Source organism: Copidosoma floridanum, unplaced genomic scaffold (genome assembly GCF_036245765.1).
Source record: "Copidosoma floridanum isolate Cflo_tuat_1 unplaced genomic scaffold, Cflo_Japanese_pri ptg000030l, whole genome shotgun sequence".
Lineage (NCBI taxonomy): Eukaryota > Metazoa > Arthropoda > Insecta > Hymenoptera > Encyrtidae > Copidosoma > Copidosoma floridanum.
The window spans coordinates 9,607,863-9,627,760 of record NW_028321907.1 but is presented as its reverse complement, the minus strand read 5'-3'; the positions used below and the strand labels follow the sequence as shown (position 1 = coordinate 9,627,760).

At 39.1% G+C, this 19,898-nt stretch overlaps 1 long non-coding RNA gene across 1 annotated transcript in view; it reads right to left on the bottom strand.

The window, feature by feature from the left end:
• The window catches only part of LOC149373467 (uncharacterized), a 101,586-nt gene extending 83,544 nt beyond the window's left edge, over positions 1–18,042 (bottom strand). The window contains exon 1 of the long non-coding RNA XR_016293370.1: positions 17,991–18,042. This is a non-coding gene — a long non-coding RNA (uncharacterized LOC149373467). The remainder of the gene's footprint in view (positions 1–17,990) is intronic.
• Positions 18,043–19,898: the final 1,856 nt, after the last annotated feature.

The following is a 19,898-nucleotide window of genomic DNA, read 5'->3' as shown; positions in this document are numbered from 1 at the left end:
GATACAGAAACTCGCAAATAGATTGGCACATTAGAAGAAAAATAAATTTCTAGCGCCCAAGCACATCAAGCAAATGAAAAAACAATCGACGGATGGTAGCCCTAGTACTTTGCATTCTTCGTATAAAGCCAACCCCACGTGCTCACCCGGAATAAGAGTCTATCGCACGGGCCTGGTTTATTTAATCGGGCTGAAAGCGCCAAAGCATCGAGCCGTCATTGACGAGATCAGCTTCCCTGCCTTTATTTTTTCCCCTCTCCACAACCGCGAAATATCTCGCCCGGGGGATACACAGACAAGCCCTCTCCTTTTCCTCCTTTCCGGAATGTGTTTCGTCCGAAGAAGCAAAGCGGAGCTCGCGCCGCGATTTATGGGCCAAAGTGACGGTAGGTGTTTATTGCGCGGCATCTGTTACGCTCAAGACGAGAAAGCGAGCGCTCGTCTTTATCTCCTCCAGCTCTTTTCCCGGGCCCTCCCTTTTTTTTTTTTTTTTTTTTTTTTTTTTTTTTTTTTTCTGCGCCTCTTTATTTCCCTCTCTCGTGCGAAGAACTCGTACATCTCTCGCTTTATACACCTAATAAGTTCCCCTGGCCTTTTTTTTTATCGGCGCTCGCTTTTCCCCCCAACGCTCCGGTACACTCCCTTGTTCCTTTGTGATTCATCCTTATGGATTAATTCGTTCATTAGTTGTTACATTAGTCCACCCAATGTACAAGACTGACCAAATTAGAGAAAAGGAGTTTCCTTTTGTTCAACGATAGGCACCTAGCAAATATAAGTTTCTATTTAGAGAAATGCAGTTTGGATCCTCTATGCAAGCGTAAAGTCTCAAAAAGTCGTAAGGTCTTGAGAATAAGAAACTGCAAAGAGACACAAAAAACATTGAAGCTACAGTGGGACAAAGTCTTTACAAAAGTAGTTTACGAGGCGAACGCAAGTGGAAGAAAGTGCGCCAACTTGACTCGTCTCCGTACGGCGTTCCACGGAGAAAGTGAAAGTATATACATGTAGTAGTGCGCCACCTCAGCGCAGAAAGGGCCGCGAGTGGCTCAAGAAGAGGCAAGGGGGTGTCGGTGTCACTCACTCGGTTCTCGTGTCATTTACACAAACGGGCGGTACATCACGGGCACGCTCTCCGCAACACAGGGATTTCGTCTCTCTAGGGCTGTTGCCGCTGTTCCCTTTTATGCTCTCTCTCTCTCTCTCTCTCTCTCCTCGAGCATAAACCTGTCAGTCTCTTGTCACGTGCAGTGGCAGTCATTCACAGTGTGTCGCCAGCAGTGCAGCAACGCTCTCTCTCTCTCTCTCCTTTGGGTGTGGTACGCAGGATGTGTGTATATTTGTAGGCATGTTTGTTCTGATGGGCGCTTTGCTCGCGTTAAGTGAGAAAGAGACGACTAAGTAAGCGAGAAGCTCCGCGAGCTTTTGGGGAGAAAAGCAGCTCTTGTTTGTAAGGCGAGTGCTCGCTTACCGTACTGCGGTTCGAAGGAGTCGAGTTGAGGAGAGAGACTGAGTTATATAGTCATTTGGAAGACGAGAAGGAGTATATGTTTTTGCAACCAAGTCCAGATGGGGAGCGGTGGCATGAAGACGTGCGTTCGCAAGTTGAGTCGTCGAGACAATCGCGTCGAGATAAGGAACTCGCTAATCTCGCCGATTTCTCAAATGGCCCCTGTGTCTTCACGAAGCACGAGATCCTCGGTTTTACGGCGGAATGAAACAATGCGTGCACGCACGCAGCAACCGCGAGAAACATCGGGAGATCCCACCCGAGGATAAGGATCGGTATATACATATACTTGCAATAGAGTACGAGTACCGTGTAGGTACATAAAGATAGAAACAGGTGAAAAAGCGAAGAGGGAAATGTCGGTGTAACAAAAAGTAGTGTGTGACGTGGTAGCTAAAGCTATCACGTCACTGTATACCTATATTTCGAGGCAAGTCATCGGTGGCTACCGAGTCCTAGAATAACATATACATTTTCTATATGTACATCTATAACACATTACTTAATGTGTGTTCTCGGTGCCGCGGACTACGAGTCAGAGGAGAGAGAAGGACCAAAGACCCTAAAAGGGATAAGGTATTTTCACTTGTGACGTCATTCCAAGATGGCGCGATCACTGGGTTTTTTATTAAAATTTGCATAATGCGTTTAAAAACTTCAGGTTTTAATAAGCTATCGAATGAACACTAAATTTTTTACATCTTCACTTGGTAAGCAATGCAAAAAAATGAATGAAATCATCGCGGGCATAAAGTGGATTAGAAAAACATTTTATTTTTTGTGCTTACCATGATCCAGTTATAACGAATTTGAAATATAGTCAATAGCGATTCCCGATGCATTAGAGGAAATTTTTCGTTTATTTGCCAAAAGTGTAGTTTTAATGAAAATCAGCACAGAAAAAAAAGTACTGCAATCAGGCGGATTGTACCCGTCTCAAGGTTTGGGGAAGATCCGAGTGAGTCAGGTTAAATGGGTGTAGGGTTTATATAGGGATAGGAAAGATTGAATTGAGCGGAAGGTATGCTTGAGGTTGTGTCCGTGTGAGTGTGTGTAGCCTAGGTGCCGGCCACCAACAGTCGAGCCAGGGAGGAGTTCGGCGAAGAGGACGACCGGAGGTGACAGCACGAAGATATCTACCTCGAGAATAGTGTGCCAATATAATTATATATGTATAAATAGCGCGAGAGCGCTGTGAAAATTTATATCCGTATATGCCCCCATTTGCCCCCTTCTATTTTCCTTTTAGGAGTGTCTGGTGTTCCCGAGCCAGATACCTATGGCAGACCTCCCGGAGGAGAGATATCCAGAGTGTAGGGACATGGTAAGAAATTGAGTGAGAGTTTTGTGAGGGGGTCCGGGATGGCTGTTTATCGGCTAGAAAAATCCTCGTCACAAGTGGTATATAACGAAGGAAGAAAAAAGGGTTTACGGGCATAAGGGGGGTATCCCGAGATCTGACGAAGGATTAATCGGGACGATCGGCCGGCGACCGGTTAGTTAGCGGTTATTAGACGATGGCGAGTATAATGGGCTACCCGCTGCGAACGGGAGGAGAAGAGGGACGAGAGAACGATCTGGGACGCGATACGGAGGAGAGATCAAGCTCGATATGATAGCGGGGAGATAGGATCGGTGCATTGGAGAGGCCTCCCGCGACTCATTCTCCGTGTTTTCGGGGTAAGGAATGGCGAGTGGTTGAGTACGTATGGTCGTTTGCACACGTGAGGGTATACACGCTATAACTGTTGCTTCTAATTTCAAACGACTTTCAAATTATACACGTATTTGTACGGAGACTAATATTATTGAAAACAAAAGGGGTTGGTAAGTGGATTGGTGTGCTTTTTCGCAAACTATGGGTTTAAATGCCATACGTCTTGATTGCTCATTATGTAATTTTTTTTTTTTTTTTTTCGATAAATGACAATGTGATTGGATGGTTTTTCATACTTGATACATAGACAAAAAAGTAACTTGTGATGCATCGCAGTAAAGTATTTTTTTTTTTTTTTTTTTTTTTTTTTTTTTTTTTTTTTTTACAACAAGTAAAAATTACATCACTAAGTCGTAGTTTATCCGATGTTTTAATGAAAATGGAGTCTCTACCAAAAGCATCAAAAGCAACGCCGATTGTGACGCAAACTGCAAAAAGCCATAAATTGTAGAAACTCATCCTTGCAAAACCAGAGTTGGGGAGTGAGGAATATGATTTGGTGGAGAAAGGGGGACTCGGAGGATAAAACGAAACGAGGGAAGGACCATTTCAAAAATGTGAGGAGCATCGACTAATCTCCCGGCGTAACTTGGCGTATATCAAAGCCAGTGTCGAAAAGAGGAGAGAAACTTTGCGGAGCAGCAAACCTTACGTTCGAGGATCACGAGACAACGAGTACGATGGAAGGGCGGTGGGGGAGGGGGAGCTGGAAAAAAGGTGTATAAATCAAGTTTTTCATAAAGGAATCGTCGATTTTCGGCGCACTAAGCGAAACTACGGCAGCTCGGGCGCGTGGACTTTTGCGAGGATAAAAAGGCGGGGGAGGGGTGGCAGGGAGGATTGTAATGCGGATGCGCGTGTCCATCCGTCATTCTTCGGGTGGCAGTGGCGCACAAGCGAGATGGAGATAAAAAAAAAGGGAGAGACTCGCGGGAGCGAGGGTACACAGACGGGCGGGCCTGCGGAGGTTTTATGAGATATGAAAATGAGGACGGCCGGTAATAAAAGTGATGTAGGGGGCTCCTTTCGGTCGTTCCTGAAGGCGCCACGAGTCACTCGTCAGCTTTATGCAGGGACGTCCATCATTTGCTTTGACGGGCTTCATTGCCTCCTGGCAAAGAGAAAAAAGACCGATTCGCGCATTCATCTTTCTCAGACCTGTCTCTGCTTTCGCACGCTTATATATATATATACACACACAGTTTGGGTGCATCCATGTACATTATCATACACTATTTCATTGCTCCACCAGAGCTCTCTCTCCTCAGCTTCTCTTTTGAATTTAAATGGCGTGAAAGTTTGTACTTAACGCATTACGTCTCCTCCTACCGAAGAGCTTTAAAGCTCACGCTCGATGATTATGCTGTTGTTGGATAAATTCATGCCATTATGTAATCGAGATTTTTTTACGTTTGTACTGTGTTTATAAAAATATCTTGATTCTTATTTGCTAAATTCAATGCTGCTATTACATTAAATTAAAATTTTTTTTATTTCCAAGACAATATTGTACTCATAATCTAGTAAATGTCATCATGAAACACAGCAATGCTGTATCCACACAAAGACGTGCATTGCATACATATATGCAGAATCTTTGTCAGTGGACGTCCTATACACAACGAGCGTTGGAATCTGATCTTTTTCCAAAGCATGGATAGCGTGGGTGCCTCCTACAATGGACTTGCTCTCACTACGTACGGGCTATACTAGCCCACACTCACACACACACACACATCCAAAATAGCACATATCGGTAGTGACCTCGATAACAATTCCCCGACTGAATCGATACTCGTAACTCTTGCCGAACATTGTCCCTCGCTTTTAGGATTTACAATTATTGCGCGTGCAAGCCCCCCCCCTCCCGTCCTCTACATCCACAAGTATCCCGGCGATTCTCTTCGCACTTGCTCTGCAGCGTGTAGCTCGGCCGCATCATGAATTATTCATCGCTGGCTTATTCTCGCCTTCCCCTCCCCTACTCCTCTTCTCCGTCTTCTTCGTCTTCTCCTTCTTATTCTCGGATCTCCCTTCTGCCGTTGCTCTCTTTTGGTTGGCGCTTGCTCTCTGTTTCTCGAGAAGGAAGATCGCCACTGAGTGATTTGCGATTCTATTTGTCAGTCGGATCGGACGCGGAGCTGGTGGGGTTTGTTTGTGTGTGAGCGCGTGCATGCGATGCAGTAAGAAAATCCGAGGGGGTTGGAGATCGGGTGAGAAAGGGGAATGGACTGGGGTGTGTGATTGATTGATTTATCGAAGGCTCGACGACAAATTTGGCGAGAAGCAACGTGTTCGGACGACTCAGAGTGAAAAGGTTTATTTGCGTATATTGTTTTCCAAGCCTCGTATTTTTTTTTTTTTTTTTTCTCTTAGAGGATTCGGTCAACGCGATCTATATTGTTTTTTACAAAATTATTATTACGTGCCTATTTGATTTCTCCAATCATGTTGTTACAGATTACATTGAAATTATGAAGATGCATTTTTTTTAGTACTAAGCACGTACGAGAATGCATTGAACTTTGAGTCTTTAGTAAAGAAGAACATTTTTATTTAGAAGAAATGGCCAATAGCTATTCATTAAAGCATACAAGTAACATTTTTCGCAATTTAATTTTATGTCGAATCACAAACCACGTGTTAGAATGAGTAGCAATATGGGTCACGCAGGTCGCAAACATAGCAGGCAGTCAATTAAGTGTAGATGTGTTCTATATACATGTACTGCGTATGCCGGATGCTCGCCAGGAGAAGCCTTTTCTACCACATCTTTTTTTTCCTCGACCTAATATTCCTAGCCCTCCTTTCTCTCTCTCTCTTTTGTGGCATGTTTTCAACCCTCCAAGAGCAAAGACCGGGCAAGCGGCTTGCGGGGTAAGGGGGAGGAGATGGTAAGCCACCCTTGGACTTTCCTTGGCTACAAGAAAAAGTGAAATATCCTCGTGTAAGACACGATCTCTCGAGAACGCAGCGGCGCACATTTAAGAAGTCAAGGAGAGGGTGAGTTCATGCTCAAGAGCTACGGATGTAAAAGGGAAAAAAGTAAGGGGCTGTAGATAAATCGGCTTTGCCAGCAAGCGTCTGTAACTGTATCAACGGACGTGTCTCCGTTTACTTGACTCCTTGTTCTTTCTCATTCTCTCTCGTTCTTTTTATTCCGACTCACTGATTTTTTTTCTCCAAAAGAAAAGGTACGCATTGTTTTACGATATACATCATATTTTATACTTGTGACGATGAAGAACAATTCTTGTACTCGAAACCAATTTACTACTTTTGTACGTACAGGAATGTATTGACACGAATCGTAAGAAATGTTAATGGTAACTGGTACATGTGTATAAACCCAAATATTACAACGTACACGTTTCACTTTTTTGCAAAATTTTTTTTTTAATTATATTCAAACTCCTGAACGCTACTTGGATCATTTTGAATTAATCTTTTCAGTATAAAATCTTTTTTTAAATAGATAAGCAAAAAGTCTCTTCCTGCAAAACATCCTACGGCGTCAACAGAGCTGTGGTAGGCTCTACGATTAAGTCGCCTTCCTTGCAATATTACGTCGAGGATGAGCTCGTTGAGAGTCTCGTAAAATTTTGTTCGCTGGAACTCTCTTTCTGTATATATACGCACCAGCGAAGGTTCACACCAACGAAGATTACCGGTTCCGCAGCTAATGGCCATGTGATATAATTTATCTGCTTCCTTTCGTCAAGCTGCCCCTTCTCCTTAATCTCTACTTTTTCTTTTATTATTTTAAGATTCACGATTTTTGGCACAGTAATTACTGGAGACCTACTGGTTTGTTTTCTCGCCCCTTTCTACCTTTAGAACCAATGAATGTATACATGATGTATCATGTATACAAATAGCAAATTATAATTAGGGTCATATAATAACTTAGATTGTTTAGTTTTCTTATTTTAACATGCTTTTATTCAACTTAAGATGTTTAAAAAAATTTTTTTTAAGTGTAATATTTATTGTACAGATTACTGGTAATCTTAACTTACTCAGTGATATTTTTTTAAATACATTTCATTATTTTTAAGCGCAATTTTTGTAGAAATTCTCTGATCTTTCCGGTTGGCGTTGAAAAGTTAGATTCCCTTATGCTGTCAAGTGTTTTGTTTTTATAGTCATTGACTTCTTCGAGATTTTTTTCAATCTCATTTAATTTCTCTTCTAGAGTTCCTACATAGCAGTTTGAATCGTTGCCACTTTCGCAGATTTTTTGTTCTTGAGGGTCATTTGCAAAATGACTAATTTCTTCCAGCTCCTCTTTTCTTGACTGTAAATGTTTATAGAAATTCAATGATGATTTTGTAAAAAAAAAAAAAAAAGGCAGATATGTATGAAAGCCTATGCGTAAATAATCGTTGAGAATCTTAGAATAGGTAGAGAAACATTCATGCTTAACAAATTTGTTATTGATAGTGCCAATAGAGCTTACTCTCAACAGAGTGACAAAGATCTTTTGTTACGTACCGACATTAAAGAGCAAATTCATTAGTGTCTACAACAAACCACATAAAAGTAGTGTCATTGTGAAAATAGGTGTTAGATTTTTTTCTCTTAATTGGAAACTAATATTTAGTTACTTTCTATCTTTTTTCAATGAAAGAAACAGAAAAAGACATGAAAGTTCTACCGCTACTTAAAAAGAAATTTCTTTTTGAATACGAAACAGATAATTGTGCCCCCTGCACTGAAATTCACAGGCATATGTTTATTTGTTGTTGTCTTCTCAAATAAGTCGTTTTCTTAAAGTGCATTTTTTAAAGTATATTTTAACGTAGTACCTGGATCACATTGTGATGGTATTGAGGGTCTCCTGTCACATTTTTGAAATAAAATTGTAGTAGTGGATCAGATAACTCTTTAATACTGTCAAAAAAGCAATAGTAAAAAACTCTCATTGCTTTTTGATAAATGGCTCTATGAAGTTCATCCACTGTATTACTTTTAAGTTGAGAATCAATTTCTATAACATGATTTCGTAGTTTATTGAATTTGTGTGATATTTCTTGTTCGGTATAAGCAGCCGACTGAAATGATTAAAAAAATTAATGTGAGGCTTCTTTTACAATTGCCTTTTCAAATACTTTTGTTTTAAAAGCAATTGATGATATCTTTGACGATGATAACTTTGGACAAATGTAGAAAATACTCACATAAATTGTGCTGACCATGATAAAAATTGTTAATCCAAAAACAAACGGTATTGACTTCATTTTTTAATAATTTTACGACAGCAATATTCACTGACAAGAACCGTAGAATTTCCTAAAACTTCCTGAACTGTAAAGCTTGCTGAATTCGATCGGTGGCATGAAACTCAATTTATAGTTAAGTCAAACACTTGTTTTTTAACTACGTAAATAGTATTATCTCTACACCAGCGTCTTACGTTGAGACTAATAATGACGTGAAACTTATTGGCGTAAATTTTCTACGAATATTGAAAATTCCCCAATCATTAAAACATGACGTATTTCAAGCATTACGATATTTTCCACGAAATGTCTTTTTTTTTTCTTTTTTTTTTTTATCGCTTATGTATGAAAAAGCTTTACATCTTTCGCCAGAGCAAAAGTATAACCACTTGTAAATCTCTATTTTCGATGTTAAACAAAATGAGGGTGATCTGAGATGGTTACATCGTGTGTAAGTATGTGTTTAAGTAATCAAGTTTTTTTTCCAACTCAACTTATTATCCTTACACGCTTTAATTTTACACGTCGCATTGGATTAAATGTCGATGCTGATGGTTTGCAGTTGGACAGTTTTCATCTGAGGGAAAAATTTTTCTAACAGTTTTATTGCAACTTTTCAGGAAAAACAAAGGTATATTTTACAACAGCTTCTTCAACGTCAATTTTACACGTTCACATTAAAAGACAATCTTGTATATAACAGTAAAATACAACTGTCTGTAGTGTAGTATAAATATTACTCTGGCATTAAATGCAGATGCTCTGTACTGCAAAATGAATATAAAAATAGCAAAAAAAATTAAATTCTCCTATAAAGCATTTAGTACAAATATTGTAAAGCTCATTAAAATCAATCCTTAGTTAATAACAAAAATTGTTTTAAAATAACCGAAAAATCGTTTTGTGGTATCTAATTTGACGTTTTCTGACAAAATATCAATTTAAAACTTGTTTGGATATTATGTTAAGCTATAAAAATAATCTCAAAATGAAATCCTATGATGTAAATAATACTATTTGCTCTGTTAATCCATAGATTGGTAGTACCATGTAAGCAAGACGTAAAAATTTCACAAACGTATCTTCTTATTATTGATATCGAAAGTCAACCGAAAAAACAGCTGTTACAAAATACGTGTGAAAAATAAATTAAATGGCGTGTAAGAAATTTCATTTTGAAATGGTTTTCTCACTTTTATTAAAATGAAGGTAGCATAAGACAAACGTTTACATTCTTTCATTTTCTAAGCTACTCAAATGTATAAAAAATTAATTCCTTGGAAACTTTTTGTACCGTAAATAATAATGTAACAGATTGATCATTCAAAGTTTTAAATAAAATAAGCTAAAATACCAAATACATTATTGATTCTGCATTTAAGGCATGTAACGTCAGCTTATACTTATTACAATAAATTATATTATTACACAAATGGTGTAAAACTTATGAATTTATTTGTATTTACCTTTGTAGGTGCCACGTTTAAAGAAATCATGGGAAAATATTTGATCCAAGGAAGAACAATGTTTTTTATACCCAATGAGTCAATTTGGAACCATAACGAGCATACATTTTTGTTTTACATACTGAGTTTCAAGTGGGACGATACATAAATATATGTACGTGTAGCCTACAAAAAAAATTTTACTCAAAAATATTGTATTTTCAAAAACTTAGTTTTTGCAATGATTTATACTAAGTAAACTTCGCAAAAACCTTTACGATACTCTTATTGGGCAAAAGATCAAGCAACATTAGTTGATGAGAATAATAGAACCCATAAATTTGTCATAAAAAGTTACACTATGTTGCTCATGTAAATGAGATATCTGCATAGCATATCCATAGGCAACACGTGGGAGAACATCACACCCGAGGATTTTCAAATATGTTTCTTGAATAACATGTTCCATCCTCATTGTCCCCCCCCCCCCGAGATTTAATACTCTTTTGGACAATGTAATCAGCTTTATATTTATTTTCAACACTCGTACCGAACCCTCCTTGTCGTTAAATATACGTGCATCTAAATAATGTCCTGTTCTTTTATTATCATCAAGAAAACCGATATGCCTCCTTAGACTGGCCAGAAATGTGCCATTATTATTTAGCTACGTTTACAGTTTTAATAGCTCGTAAATTAAACGTGGCGTACACAATAAGAGCCAAAAAGAGAAAGAGAGAAAGATGCAAGAGAAGCAAAATAAGAGGATTTTTTGTTGTGCAGAAGAGTAAAGGAGGACTTTCGGAGCGAGTCGCGAAAACGACAAAGAGAGAGAGAGAGAACGGGGAGCTGTTGGACAGGTGACAGCCCGGTATATACGACAGTTCGATGTGGTCACTTGTCTCCGGTTGTCAGGCTGAGAAATAAAACGGACTGCTGCGGTACTCCCGCCGCGAAGACTCGCGTCCATTCTTCTTTTCACCCGAGAAGGAGTGCAACTCGTACGACACTATGTTGTATTTACCCCTTTTTTTCGTTTTTATTTTATCTTTTATTGATGCTCCCGATGCAGCAGCTCATGCTTTTTCTTTACAGTACGCGCGCGTGTGTGTATGTGTGTGCATGCGTCAGTTATTTCTGTATCAGTACGCAGGATAGATCTTTTATTTACTGGCAGGAGATTCTATTTTTGCGTTATCTCGATATCTTTGTTCCGTACATAGAGATAGTGTTTCCAGTTTATTGTCATATTACATGACACGCAATTGCAATCAAGATTATATTATCTTATTTATTATCAATTGAGAGATCTGTGTTAGTCTAAAATCCCAAACATTTTACTCCATGCAAAAAATCATTTGCTTTTCTAACGCAATTGGTTAACGTATTAATCTTGCTCCACAGAGAAATTCAGTTATAATCATAAACATACATCGCTACAGCATTGGTTGTGGAGATATTTTTGTTTACAAAAAGTTACTTGACACAGCTGACCTCATTGACACATTGACCGAAACATTTTCCATTACAGACTATTCTTGTGAACATCAAACACGTCATAATTAATTGATATGAGTACAGCAAATACTATACGCATTAAAAATATTTACAACAGTCGTGGTAACCCTTGTATCAAGATAATTACAATAAAAAGTTACATAATCACTGATCTTAGCATCATATCAGTACTATATAGAGGTAAATTCAGTGGAATGAAGATAAAAACACATGTCACATCTGTATTTCATGTGTAATCAACGACAATAAAGTTAAATGTAGAAGAATAACATTGATTAATTAGGCGTAAGTATGTTACGATTGTTTGGATTAATTTTAGCTGAGAAGGTATTAATAGCATTCACGTATTATACCACTGACATGTGCGAGCAGTCATGGCATAAAAAATATTCCAGTTTATGTAAATTTTTTATAATGATATTGCCGCCGCAACCAATATGGTGTTAACAAACTACTGTGGTAAAATTTGATAAAATTTGTTATATATCTTCTTCTATGTACCATTTCAAGATTATCATCAATATTATAGTACAGAGAAACTCGCAAAGAAGCTAAAGCCCGTTTTATCAAATCCTTATGCCAATACTGATAACAGCACAACAACCAATCATAAATTGAAGCCAACCCAAATCATCCACCTGATTAGTGCTTTCCCTTCTATGCACATGGATATGCGTTAGTCGACATTTTTCCTCAAGCCCTTCTCTTCCCATCCGCAAATGGCTTTCGTCTCCATTTCTCCACATCTTTCTCCCCTCATCAATTCGTCAAGTCCGTTTTCTCCCTTTTTCTTCTCGCCTCTAAATTTTAATCCCACCTTCTCTCTTCACCTCGCGCTTCTTTTCCGTCCCTCCTCGTCGGCTCACTCGTCTCAAAGAAAAACACGAGTCCTCGACGAGTGTACATCCACGAGTAAATCCGTCGAGGCAGCTCCTCCCCCCCCCCCCCTCCCACTCGGACTCCTCGCGCAGTGTGCTCACCCTTTCTCCAAAACAGTCGTTCGCGGTCCAGCGGTGCGCGATTTATGTCTTCCTCGCGCGGCGAGTGGATTGATCTCCTTTTTGTCGGACGATCTTGCGTTGGCGTCTCCTTCGCTTCCTACATGTCGTTCGGTAAAGCTTGTACCGCAGTACGTGTGTGTTCCATCTCCTCACGAGAACGTCTGTATTTGTACGCGTATTTGGGGATGGTTCTCCATCGGATCTTCTTCTTTTTATCTTTCTTCTTTCCACGACGTTTCGAGTGTTTTTGTATTTTTTAGACGTGAAAGTCTCTCTGTAGGCATTTGAGTCCAGTGGGAGGGAAATCGATTGACTAATGTGCACAACCCACGTAGAGCTTGTTTGTGATGTACATTTTACCAAAGAAAGGATGTCAGCTTTAAGTATACATTTTTTAATTCTTCTATCAAATAAAATTGCTTGAAAGATATTGTAGTTGTAAGATCATTAACTCTTTCACGTAAGCTTCCTGTACGAACACTTCAAATAAATTTTTAGTAATCGAAAGAGTCGAGCTTTGATTCCCTATTTAGCCCCCCAAAAATACCCTCTACGTGTGTTGCTTTCATTATCTATATCTTTTAGCTCTTGTAGTCTTGTGTTGACATATCGCACAATTACCCCTTTCGCAACGAAATTATCAGATCCGAGAGTAGAAAGACAATCGGTAGTTTGCCATCGATTTCTTTGGTTCACACGTCAGTAACACTCGTCGACCTATCCATGCCCAAGTATTTTTGCTAAGCAACAACGTTGGTCATTTTTATCAGAATCCAAACGAAGGACAAAACTAAAATCAGTGCGCTATCTCGCTTCCATACTCGTATATGTGTACACGGTACGCATACTCGCACACTTACTTAGTTTTCTCAAATTCTAACACTCTCGAGGCGTATTAAAAAAAAAGAGAGAGAGAGAGACAGACAGAGGAAGCAAACAAGGATGCAGAGTCACGTGTACGCGAATGCATAATACACTCACACACACGCATGGAGGGGGGAAGGGGAAGAATGCGCCTGGGCGCGAGAAATAAAGAAAAGAAGGAAGGAAGGACGCGAGAGGAGCCAAAGGCAAAGCTGGTCCGCATTTGCAAGCGCGGCACGTACGGCTTTTAAACCTATCTGCATGACACGCGCTCTCGCCCCGTCCGCATATATACAAAGCGCACGAGCCGAGAACTCTCGAGCGCATGCACACTTTACGATCCCGCGCTCGCACCGCGCTGTACATATACATATATACATACATGCCCACTTGGGCTTTTCGATAAATGCTAAACGCGAACACGTGAGCTTTCTCGTCGCTCCGCGGCCGACACGCTCGCGCACACTTTATTGGCGCTCTCCTAGTCTCCCTGCTCTCGTTCTACCTCCTCTCTCTTTCCTGTACCCCTGGCCCTTTTTTTTTTTTTTTTTTTTTTTTTTTTTGTTTCCCTCTTCTGATACCCAGCGCCTCCTCTTCCTTGTGCCCTTCGAGATTTTCTTTTGCACACCGAGAGAGTCTCAACTCGACACGCGACACTTCGCCACTGGCGCGATTTATCGCCAGCTTATACGCGGAATCGAAGCCGCGAGAGACTTCCTCGTGTACGTGCGCTTGTCACCTTGCATGTGTACACATAAAAGGTCGATCGGGAATCACTTGGCCGCTGACACGACGCGCCGAGGATTTAGAAGGAGGTGTTGCGCCGAGCTGGAATGCCGGCCTTGTAGATCCTCCTTGCGCGGTTTGTCTCTACTTTTTTTTTTTTTTTTTTTTTTTTTTCCTCCGCGGTGCGTGTATGCAAGCTTTGGATGCCGGAAGATACTTGTGGAGCATCGCCGGATAAATTATATATCCACTCTAGCACGCGTTGTCATCGCGAATATTGTTGTCGTTGATGTCGAGTTTTTTTTTTATTTTTATTTTTAGAGCATTTGCATGAATTAGATTCTTAATTTTATTCGCAGACAAGTGATGGATGGTGGAGCTATCGGAAAATTAAAAACGCTTTCCTAGTCGGATACTATCAGTTTCTTTAAAAATCTAATATTTCGTGTGATTACGATCAACCAAATTTTCATTCCATACATTCACTTGAAATTTCTCACTACATCACAATTGAATCTAAATATTAATGTAGGGGATTTCGATTGCGTAATCGTACAAATAAGTACCGGCTAGTGAACCCTTATGTATCCACGTCAAGCTATAGGAAGATGAGATATGACAACAAAACCAGTTCAACTCAAAACGTCAGACAACTAAGCTTTGAAAACGCACTTTTATCAATGTATTCGTCCTTGTATAAAAAAACACTTAGAGAATTACGAAACACGACACTGTTCATTCATATTTCGTTCGATGGTGCACGCGGTCGTGTCATGCGTGTACCTATTTATCTACCCGCTATACCTAGTGCGTTTTTGATATAGCACGCGATAAGTTAACATTTTCCAGTAGTAACACGATATAATTAATCAGACCTGCTTGTGCTGAACGAATCTCAACTATCTGAGAGACCAACGTTGAACAGTATACAGCAGTGTCGCAAATTGATCGAACAATAACCCTAAGAAAGAACTTTTGAGATTTTCACCGCTGAAGAAATCAACAAATGTCTCTTGCTATATTATGTGCTCCTCGGAGACAAACGTTTCGCTTTCAACATCCAAAGCCCATTTGGCTTCTTACGTTGTCATCACTTAATTCCTACCGTGAATTTTCAATACATACTTTCTGGTACTGCGTCTAAGTCATATTTCCATAGAAATTCGACGAATCGTCAACGCATGTATCATGACCTCGTAAATAAGTACTACCGGCCTTTATGCGTGAGTATGGTAAGGCTCGCGAGTACGGTGCCCACGCCACCGTTGGACAAGCATATACAGCTCTCTCTCTCTCTTTCTTTCTGGGGTCGTTTGTCAGAGCTGGGACTTTAACGATTGTGCGACAACGACGGAATTATTGTGGTGCAACGTCGTAAACGTCCAAAGTGGACGAGTGTAAGGGGGAAGGGAGGAGGGGGCGATAAAGCTGGTGCGAGTATTATGATTTTTCGGGTGAGACGGCGCTAAGAAGCGAGCTTTCAAGGTGAGCAGCGGCAGTTTGAAACGAGCGGGGCAGAAGAAAGAGATGGATGCATGTGTGAAGTGTAGGGGATACGGGATCGTAAAAAGAAGCGAGTCGTGTGGTTGTAAGGTCCGTGAGGAGACCGTGTATGTAAGGTATAACGAACGTCGTAATTTTTGGGCTCTTGATTGTTTTATTGGTGATAAAACAATCGAGAAGCTCCGCTTGTGCGTGTGTTGGCGTGAATTCGGGCTTGCACTGTTGGGTTATCGTGGGGTGTATGACGTGTAATGTTTTTTTTTTTTTATTTGTTTTTTTTTTTTTTATTAACGTCTCAGCTTTTATAATCGGATGATTAAGATGTTGTCACGGGTATCGCGCTGATGTTTTTACGTTTTAATGACGAGTAATTTTTCATTCAAAAATAATGAAATGAGTTGTTTTTTAAGGTAAAACGTTTTTATTTTGAGCACAAGTGCTTATTGGCTGATGGATAGTTGACGAAACTTAATGAAGTTTTCAAATCACTTAGGTTATCTTAATTCCGTTTCGATTTTTTGATTTTTGATGTTACATGTAATAAAAAAAAAAAAATAATAATTAATTGCCACAAATTACATACAAAGTAAAATATATAAAAATAGTACAATATACAATGCAGCAGTAATTAAAAATTTGGCTAAAATAAAGTTGCATGTAAAGCAAATAAAGACCGCAATAAGTGTTCATAGCACTCTCGTAGCGACACAAGTAAATATACTGCTGGGAACAACATAAATCAATCGTCTGGGGTAGTTGTCGTGGTATTCTCTGAAGCCAGAGGCGCTAAAGTGAATTTTCGGCTTCAGCGCGTTCGTCATTGCTGTGGTCTTCTTGAAACTGCATTAAATCTGCTTTTTATGTGTTTTCGGAAGACGCGCATACTGACTGGTATATAGGCCTCACATTATGAATAAATGTTAAAATAGCACCAGTGACGATACATCATTGTTGCAGCACTTTATTTGCTACTGTAAAGAATATTTTTTGAATTTATTTAAAAATAAACAGTTGTACGATTTCTTGGACAGTATCTCTTAGTATTTTTCTATTGTGACATAATTTATTTTTAATATTATTCGCAAACACGATCAGTTACTTGCAAACAAAATACTCCCACCTCTTACGAGTCTTTGTATGAAGGGTCTGAAACCATCACCTGGCGCTCCATCCAACAGAACTGCTGAAAACGATCGGACCAAAGGTGGACTTACAGCACCACCCATACCTCAAGACGTAATCGCTATAGCATTCGGCTCACAACCACGCATTCGGGGCATACATCATCGTCAATCGCTCGTACCCTCCTTCGCCCTCGCAGCAGCAGCGCAAACGCGATGCATCGCCAAAGGGCATAAACGTACACACAAATATTACAGGAAAGAGAGAGAGAAAGTGGTGGGCGGGTGGGAGGGGAAGAAAAGCAACTTGCCCTCGCGAAAAGAGCATCTCTCGTCTGACTGTGATATGCTGCGGCGCGTTCGATTTATGATAATGAAAGCCAAAATTTATGGCGGACTTATAATAGAGATATGGCTCGGCTGCTGCTGTTCCTTGATGCTGCAAGCATACCCCAGTACCCGTAAATTTAGAATTCGCCTCCGCGTGCCTTGGACCCATCCATCTATCCGCGCGCCCGTTATGCTCACTCCGTTGTATCGACCACGAGTGCGAGGATGTGCAAGTGTATATCGTATAGCAAGTTTGCCGCGAAGACGTGCTCTTACCAATCAGCAAACGATGAGCTGCGGTGTTTTCTTTTTGACGGAGCGAGAATTATTTCCCGGCGAGCGTGAGTTGTGCGAACGAGCAGTGTGTTGGGTGAATTTTCTTCCATAGTATAGGGATTGGAAAAATGGTAGCTACAAAGTTCGATGTTACAAGTAGTTATTTTCATAGACGAACTTTATCTTCTCATTGGTAATTAGTTTTGCTGTTTTATAAGACATAGAAAAATCCCACTGCATGGGCGTCTTATATATCTCTCATGCGCCTTTTTTTTTTTTTTTTTTTTTTTTTCAATGAGAACACTCAAAGTTTTTAACATACAACGGCAGGGAACACAAGCTTATAACAAATGCATTGAGTGGACATCGTAGGTAGGTATGTATTTTGAGATAAAATAAAGTTGATATCAATAAAAACAATCAAAACTAGACCAAACGAGATCACATCTTTAAAGTTTCAAAGTCTCGATGAAAGTTTTCGTAGTTTTCGTGACTTGAAAGTTAAAAAAATCTTTTAAAGGCTTAAGATTTTTTTTACAATCAACTTCAGGGAAACCACTTTCAGAATTATTCAATTGACAAATATTTCTATATTACAATATACACTGAAGCTTTTCAGAATTATATCATTTTTTTAAGGTATGAGATATTTAAAATCTATTAAACATATTTATATTTGAATGTGAACGGACAGTGTTAGGGATATAAATATGTAAGTATGATAAATTTTAAGAAATAATTTACTTAACATACATACCTGAGACTCAACACACTCCCCAACATTGTTCTGAAGTGAGCTGAAACTTTATATTGTCCAAAAATATGCTACTTCCAATATTTGGAATCTGCTAAATTGCTTAACGCAATTGTAGTGGACTGATTTTCTAAATGATTTGTTTGCCTAGAAAGAAAAATACAAATGAAATGCATACATTTAATTGGTAATTAATAAAAAAAACTCTGATAACATAATTATTGAAACGAATATATTTATTCTTACTATGTTTTAACAGCTTAGGTGAACGCATGAACATACTCAATTATATAAGATTTCTTTTTGATTTTTTAGATGTATGTTATAATATGTTTAAATTGTTTCAATTGAATCACGTTTTATGAAACTTCCAACATTTTTACTCACAATATTAATATAAGTATGAAATTCTTTTAAAAAAGATAGAGTTCAGATTACGATACTCAAAATCAGAGAATTTAGAAAGGGCACAACTAAAATTTAAAACAAAAAATACATAAACGAGTATGTAAAGACAGAGACATAAAAATAAAAACCTTGAAAAAGCCCAGTTGTTATCTTTAAAAAAAAAATTTAAAAAAAAAAGAATTAAAAAAAAAAATTTTTTAAAAAAAGAAAAAAAATTAAAGAATTTTGATTTTTATTCCATATTAGATTACACGTACAGAGAAAACAAATTCTCATGTTGAGTGTGATACATTCATTCACATTTATTTAGAGAGTATGCAAGATATTTCACACAAATAAGTATCCAACATATCAGTAAACACTAATAAAAACATAATAGGCAATTATTTAAATTATTTCTTGATTTTTATTGACACTTTGAAGTGTCTTTACGTCCTTGTATAATATTCTTATATTTAGTTTCAAGAATGTATAACACAATGTCTCATTTTAATAAGAATTTTTGTTATAGTCTGTGACTTTATGTAGTAACTTTATTATGTTAGACTTGATGTACGTAGTAAGCATTTTCTCAACTCCCAGTTTATTTCAATTTTAATAAGTTTGATTCTATATCACCTACATATTACATCACGAATAAAAAAATGTTTCTGTACCAAAAATGGAACAGTTACTTTCTTCAAAAATTTGTCTTGATTAAAAAATATTCCAAAGCTACATACGCTACGAGAGTGTACATATAAAGGAAAAAAAAGACTCAAATGAAGAATAATTGTTCATCTCTAAAATAATCATGTACATATTACTCAGCCATTTGAATATTCCACGGATTACAGCGTACGAAGCCCCGACCATTTAGCGAGTAACTTCCGTATCTCGCAGTCCTCATCTTGGCCTTCATATGTTCAGTCGATCGTAATCCAAACCAACTCGGCATCACCCTCCTTCTCCCTTCATTTCTCCGATTCCCCGGAACACTGGCCCAAGAACTAGTGGACATCGTCCTCGTAGTTTCGAAGGCACGGGGGAGGAGGGTAGTTTAGTCCAATGGAAGAGGGTAGGAGGGGAGGTTTAAAGGAAGGCTGGTCATTCTGTTTGCCAGGCACGTCTGATCTTGTCTCCTTCTCCCCTCCTCCCTATTTTACCCACCTGAGTCGTGGCATCTCTCCATATACATACATACATTCATAGAGAAAAGCCAACTCTCAGGGGACAAGGAAGCTCTCCGCGTTACTTTGGTATCAACAACAATCTTCATCGAGCCGTTACTCCGTTAGTTTACTCAGTGTGCGTACACTGCCACACACAATTTACGAAGTCGATGCACCGATGTGCCAATAATATTGCGTTACGAGTATACATGTATACGCCCGCTATCTTGGAGCCCGAAGCTCTCTCCTCTTTCCCCCTTTAGGACAGTTGGGGCGACTGGAGTCCGGTACACCTTTGCCACTTCGGACCGGGCTCCCGGTAATTAAACAGCCACGAGGGGCTCAATTGAAT